This window comes from Ursus arctos, unplaced genomic scaffold, assembly GCF_023065955.2.
Source record: "Ursus arctos isolate Adak ecotype North America unplaced genomic scaffold, UrsArc2.0 scaffold_8, whole genome shotgun sequence".
Classification (NCBI taxonomy): Eukaryota; Metazoa; Chordata; class Mammalia; order Carnivora; family Ursidae; genus Ursus; species Ursus arctos.
Window position 1 is genome coordinate 77346862 of NW_026623100.1, and position 6872 is coordinate 77353733.

General features: G+C 50.0%; 1 long non-coding RNA gene across 1 annotated transcript; it reads left to right on the top strand.

The window, feature by feature from the left end:
• Positions 1-999: 999 nt before the first annotated feature.
• Positions 1000-3379, top strand: LOC130543149 (uncharacterized). Its single transcript, XR_008958253.1, has 2 exons — positions 1000-2188; positions 2290-3379. It is a non-coding gene; the product is annotated as an uncharacterized LOC130543149 (long non-coding RNA).
• Positions 3380-6872: the final 3493 nt, after the last annotated feature.

Consider the following 6872-nt stretch of genomic DNA (forward strand, 5'->3'; position numbering starts at 1 on the left):
CGTCAGCTGAGATCGCCCCACCACTGAAACTTCAGGATCTGCCAGGGCTTGAGCCAAGGCCATGCTCCCCCTGGGCAGCCTTCAGATGAATGAAGAAGAGCGCCAGGGTCCTAGTAGCTGGACACTGCCGCCCAGTGGGGGCCGCTTCTAATGGGCCGTCCTCCCGCTCCAACCTCCGATCAGGTTGGGTAAGACTTCAGGTAGGCATTTCAGTCTGCCTCTCTATCTGCCTACTCCCCTTCCCTGTGTCCTTCCACATGTTTCAGATTTGCACTGTGGGGTGGAGTCTTTCTCTGCCCATTCCTGCTTCCTCCCCTTGCAGTTTCAACAGGCATTACCCCCAGTAAACCTCCAGTACTTCCATCGCCCCAGCGGCTGCTTACCAGAGGACCAACCTGACACGTTGGTACTGGGAGTGGCCCAGGAAAGCAGGCAAGAAGGTGTGGCAGGGGGCCTGATCAGTGATCAGGGGGTGTGTTCCATCTAGGAGGTATGTCCACGGAGCACCGAGGGTCCCTGCAGCAAGGGGGCAACCCAGTAGCTATCATTTTCACTGACATTGACTTGGGAGAATGCTCTGATGGTGGAAAAACCCAAGCTGCAACGCTTTGAGCTTGAAAAAAACAACGGGGCGTGCAAGTAGAGGGGTACAGAATCTATGTGTATAAACACAGGGGACCCAGTGGTTGACTTAGGTTGCAATGACCTTCTACAGAGAGAATGAAAAACCGAGTGCAATTAACAAACAACAGAAATCTATTTGGGGCACCTGGGTGGCACAGCGGTTGGGCGTCTGCCTTCGGCTCAGGGCGTGATCCTGGCGTTATGGGATCGAGCCCCACATCAGGCTCCTCCGCTATGGGCCTGCTTCTTCCTTTCCCACTCCCCCTGCTTGTGTTCCCTCTCTCGCTGGCTGTCTCTATCTCTGTCAAATAAATAAATAAAATCTTAAAAAAAAAAACAGAAATCTAAAGACAAAGGCCGGAGGATACTTAAGCAGTTCCAAAAAGGCCATGTCTCCCGCCATGGGAGAGGAGGAAAGGCTAAAAACGAAACTCAGAGCTAAAAGGTGGAGTTGCCAAGCATCAGTGATGATGGGGTCCTCAGCCGCGGCAGGTTCGTTAGGGACCTGACAGAAGCAATGGGGTCGTCTGGGCGGATGCCCCTGATAGTTGTGGTTCCGGAGACTCCTCTGAACCCTCTGAACCACTTCTCTTTTTGTGATATTGAAATCTAGAATTAGAAATATATTATTTGGGGGGTGCCTGGGTGGCTCAGTCAGTTGAGCAGCCGACTCTCAGCATCGGCTCAGGTCATGATCTCAGGGTCGTAAGGTTGAGCTGTGTGTAGGGCTCTGCACTCATTGGGAATCTGCTTAAGAGTCTCTCTCTCCCTCTGCTCCACCCCCCCAAAATAAATAAATAAATAAATAAATATTTAAAAAGAAAAAAATATATATATATTATTTGGTTTTTGTCCCCATTTCTGACACAGAGCCTCTTGGAATTTCCTAAGTGATGAGAGCAGTAAAGGTGTCTTTTGTTATGACACCCCAGGCATCATGGCAGAACATCGTGGGACTAAAAATCATGTTGTGAAATGCATGTGTTCTGGCTGCAAAAGTATGGGGTTGTGGAGGAGAAGTGAGTCAGAATAAGTCCATGGAAAATTCTTCCAATCATGAAAATTCTTCACCACCTTGCAACGTCAAATTGCAAACAGAGAATTTGTTTCTTTTTGACATCTACTCAAAACTGTCAATCATAAAAAACAAGCTTTGATCAACCATGCTAGGGCATAGACTGAATCAGCTTCATACTCTCTTTACAGAAAACGCGATTACAAAATCATTGTGATACGTAAAGGCTGTCAAAGTATACACAGCAACCCCCAAATGTAGAAAAAAATATTAAAAAAGCATATAAGTTAATTAGTAAAATATGTTACTTTTCTGGGTTTTTTTTTTTGTGGTGCTTATAGTATTTGTTCAATTATTTTAAATTGCAATTTATTGTGACTTCTTTCTCCTAAGTAACTATTCCCTTTCGTATTTAATTTTGTCTTTGTAAGTTTCCATTCTTCATAAAAAGGCTCCTCCAAACCGAATAAGCCTCGGCCCCCACAAAACCTGGACCCCCTGCTGAACGGATATTATTACCATGACCCCGTGCCTTATTTCATCATTGTGGTAAGGTGGACAAGATTGCCCCTGTTTTTACAGAAAAGAAAAATGAAGGCCCAGAGACGAACTTGCTTACTCATTCTGGCCCTGAATGCTTTTCCCTCTAGGTTCCCGTATCTTCCGGCTTCTTCTGGCTTCTTGGCTCTCAGTCTGTGGATCCTCCCACTGCTTCTCCCACCCAAGTCCCAGCAGGGAGAGGCAGAAGGAGGCCGAGTGGGAAGAAGAGGCCTCCCTAGATGAGCCTCTGCTGGAGGGCCCGCGCTGTGTGGCTCTGCGGTGGCCTGAGCGGGGACCCGGGGAGGGGGCGGGATGGCGGTACGGACCCTCTGCCCACGCAGCCGGCTTTTGCAGGACAAAACCAGGGCACTTCCAGGCGCTGGGTCCCGGACCAGGACCCTGCAGCCTCGGTGGATTGCTGGTGCGGCTGAAGCCTGATGTCACAAACACAGGGAGGGGAGGTGGCGAAGGATTGCACATCTGTGCTTCCTCATTGCCTGAATCCGCCCGGCCGGCACAGAGAGGTCTGTGTAGAGCTGGAATCTAACCCAGGTCCAGGATGGCCACTAAAGGCACCTGACTTCTCACTCCTCTTTGGCCGTGGGCCCCGGGATACTCCTTTGGCTAATCAGGCGGGGAAGAATTACAAACGCATTGCCTCTTAGAGCAGAAAGAACGTGCATATCACCGAATCCAGCAATTCTCAGGTCCACCGAGGCCGCATAGAGAATCAGTGAGGGCGATGTAGTGACTTGCTCCAAAAGCGGAATGTATGCGATTTAAGCCCTGTCATTTTGGCTTCAGTGGGGTCCTATCACTTAAATTAAAAAAAAAAAAAAAAAAAGCTTCATTTGGTGTTAAAATATCCCTTAGAAGATAATGGTGATGGTGATAATATTTGCTAGCGTGTGTTGTGCCTGCCACGTGCGGGGCGTTGTGCGGAAGGCTTTGCAGTTTGTCTCATTTCATCGACACAAGAACCTTACAAGAGGAATGCTCTTATTAATCCAATTTTACTTCCCAAGAAACTAAGACACTGAGGTCCAGGAGGCAGATGTCCTGCCCGGACATGTCGCGGACTCCGGACCTGAGCTCGGGCCCGCTGACTTCCCTGTACACGCTCAGCCCTCCCAACCTCCGGCCTCGGGAGATGAAATGTGGATTTAAGTTGTTATGTTACAATGAAAGTCTGGCAAACTTGTTGGAGCCTCGTGCTTTTTTTTTTTTTTTTTTTAAGATTTTATTTATTTACTTGACAGAGATAGAGACAGCCAGCGAGAGAGGGAACACAAGCAGGGGGAGTGGGAGAGGAAGAAGCAGGCTCATAGCTGAAGAGCCTGATGTGGGGCTTGATCCCAGAACGCTGGGATCACGCCCTGAGCCGAAGGCAGACGCTTAACCGCTGTGCCACCCAGGCACCCCGAGCCTCGTGCTTTCTTGAAGAACCTGTACTGGTCTAGAAATCTGGGATCCCAGGAGCCATGGAGGTAGCCCATCCCGTGCATTCGACAGATCCCAGGGAGGACAGATTGGGTTATGCGACGTCACTGGGCAGGTTGGGAGCACAATCAGACCAAGGGGACACCTGGCCTGGCAGATTTTCAGCATTTGTGAGACATGAAAATTGGGGATTTCCTTTGATCTGGACAATGGCTGACTAAAGGAAAGGCAGCTTCGAGAAATAAATTCCGAAAACAATTCTTCTAACCTGTGTTTCCCCAGGGACATCCTGGCTTTGCCATTGTATTTCGGGTGCTCCAGGAATGTCTCCGCATTCCTCAACGGAGCGGGAATTTCCAGGCCTTGGGTTCTTGCTGGATGCTGGGGCTCCAGCCACAAAGGAGAGTCTGGAAGCACGTTGTTGTCGCCTTTCCCTTGGCCGTACCTCCTCCCACCCCGGGAGCGCCTTTCCGGTTGGCTGTCTCCATGGTGAAGGTGAGAGAAAGAGAGAGTTCCGATGGTTTCCCTGGCAACAGCAAGGGAGAGCTTGTTGCCTTGGTGATGGTGAGGAACGTGAGGCAGTGAGCCTCAGAGTATCTGCCCCCCACCCCAGCTCCCACCGGCGCAGGTCCCACCCTGGGCTTCCTGGGTTAGGGACTCGCCAGGCTGACGACCATCTTACAGGTGATGGTCTCTGTCGAGGCCACTGGACCAGAGTCTCTCTCTGGGTGCAGGCACACTTGGTTAGAAGCACATTAGTTCATTTTTGGGTTCTCAGCTGCCTCCTCTGTGAAATGGGGCTGATATTAGGATCAAGCTCTTATAGCCGTAGGAAAGGTAAACATAATTTCCACAAAGAAAGTAAACATACATGCCAGTAAATTTTACCCATTATTATTACACAGTAACCATTTTTTAAAAGATTTACTTATTTATTCTGGAGAGAGAGAGGGAGAGAGCATGAGTGCAGGGGGAGGGGCAGAGGGAGAGGGAAAGAGAAGCCCAAGCAGACTCCACACTAAGGGCAGAGCCCGATGTGGGGCTGGATCCCACAACCCTGAGATCGTGAACTGGACCAAAATCAAGATGCCCAACGGACTGAGCCACCCAGGTGCCTCTATTATATAGTAACTATTATCACACACTAATAACCACTGTTTCTAAAATGCAGAGAGGGAGAAAGTGGGATTTAAGACATTTTAGAGAAGGAAGCTGGAGCCCAGGGACAGTGAGAGACTGCCTGAGTTCCAGCATGGTTAAGCTCTAGTAGAAAGGGAAGCCAGATAGCCGGACTCGAAATCCAGCGCTGTTTCACACCCCCTCCCCTCTTGCACAGTAGACACGCCGACCGCTGGCTGGGCCTGCCCTTGTCTCCCGCCTCAATCAGTGATGCCGGAAGCGAAGCGTCTAGTCCCTCCCCTCCCCCATGTCTCCCACGGTTTGCACCGTAAGCCTGGACCGAGTCAACAAGAGCATCTGGATGGTTGTCAGAACAATTAATAAGCACAAGATGGGAATAGTGAATTAATTTAGCCAAGTCTTCCCATCCCATAAATTACTGAAATCAGTCCAGACGCAAGTCTGATGGAATGCTTCACTGTTTCATTGAAAGGTTTGGCATCGCGTAGCCTCTAATGGCATTCCTGAATCATACAACTTATGAATTATTAAGGTTTTACTTGTGTGATCTGTTAGTTATTTAGAAAGCGATGCATCATTCTGGGAAGACTACTGGCTTTAGAACTAACCAGACTTGAAATTAAATCCTAAATCCCACCAAACACTAGCAATGTGACTCTGGGTGAGTCCGTTCACCTCCCTGGGCGTCAGTTTTCTGATCTGTAAAACAGGCATATAATAATAATGCCCCCTGGCGAACTTGTTGTGAAGTTAGAGATAATATATGTAAAACACCTGGCACATACAGGTCATTCAACAACTGATTGCCTTTCTCATTAAGCACAGGGGGTCTCATCACATTTTGCGGCGTGTTCTCTCTCCACCATTCCTGTCAGTCCTCTTCTGGGTGTGCTCTAGGAAGGAAAGGCTGTATCTTACATGGTTCTGCACCTGCTCCTGCGTAGGATAGCTCAGGAAAGGTTTGCCGACGTTGGCATAGGCTCTTGGTTGCTTTGCACGCAATGCCGGGGAGCAGAGGGGCTTGATGTTTCTAGCCTGCTGCCAGCCGTCTCCATCCAGGTCAGATAGCGCCGGGCGCTACCTAGCTAACACCTTTCACGGTGTGCTCTCCGAGGCTGGCCGGGAGTGCCCACTTTGGGGGCTGTTGGGCACATTGATAGGGCTGGGTCCTCGCAGCGGGTTTGGACTGCACGGTTCCGCCTGGCAGGAATCCATGCCTAATTGCATCAGAAGTTAATATCGGACCAAAGGCACCAATAAAATCGTATCTCCCAGGAATTTAGGACTGGGTCCAAGAAAGGGTTCAGTTAGTTTCTTGATATCATTAAAATGCTTTTATGGGGTGTCTGGGCGGCTCAGTCCGTTAAGCGTCTGCCTTAGGCCCAGGTCATGATCTCAGAGTCCTGGGATCGAGTCCTGCATCCCATCAGGTTCCTCGCTCAGCGGGGAGTCTGCTTTCTCCCTGTCCCTTTGCCCCTCCCTGAAGCTTGTACTCTTGCTCTTGCTCTCTATCTTAAATAAATAAATAGAATCTTTAAAAAAATGCTTTTATGGAAAGCCTGGAATGGACGATTAGCCATTTGCCATCATGAGGCACTTGATCTGGGGAAAGGCATACGCAGACATGCACGTGCATGCAGAAGCATGTTTGCACGTGCACGCACACACGTGCACGTACACGCTTGCGCACACACGTGCACGCACACAGACGCACGCACACGCTTGCGCACACACGTGCACGCACACACATGCACGCACACGCTTGCGCACACACGTGCACGCACGCACATGCACGCACACGCTTGCGCACACATGTGCACGCACATGTACACGCACACAGACGCATGCACACAGACGCACGCACACACATGCACGCACTCTCACCACTGCGCAGACGCAGAATTCAGGCAGCGAGGTCCCAGATTATGGACCGGATCCTTTTCTGGGTCCTGGCAGCATTTCTGACCTTAGTTTGGTGAAACACCTTAAAATAAAATCCCCTCTGGCTCTGTTGCTATTGTTACAGGTCAAGTTTATTTCCGTTACTTACAACTCAGGAGTCCCGGCTCATGCGCTCCCTGGCAGCAGGGAGGCGCGGTATGGGGTGCAGGGA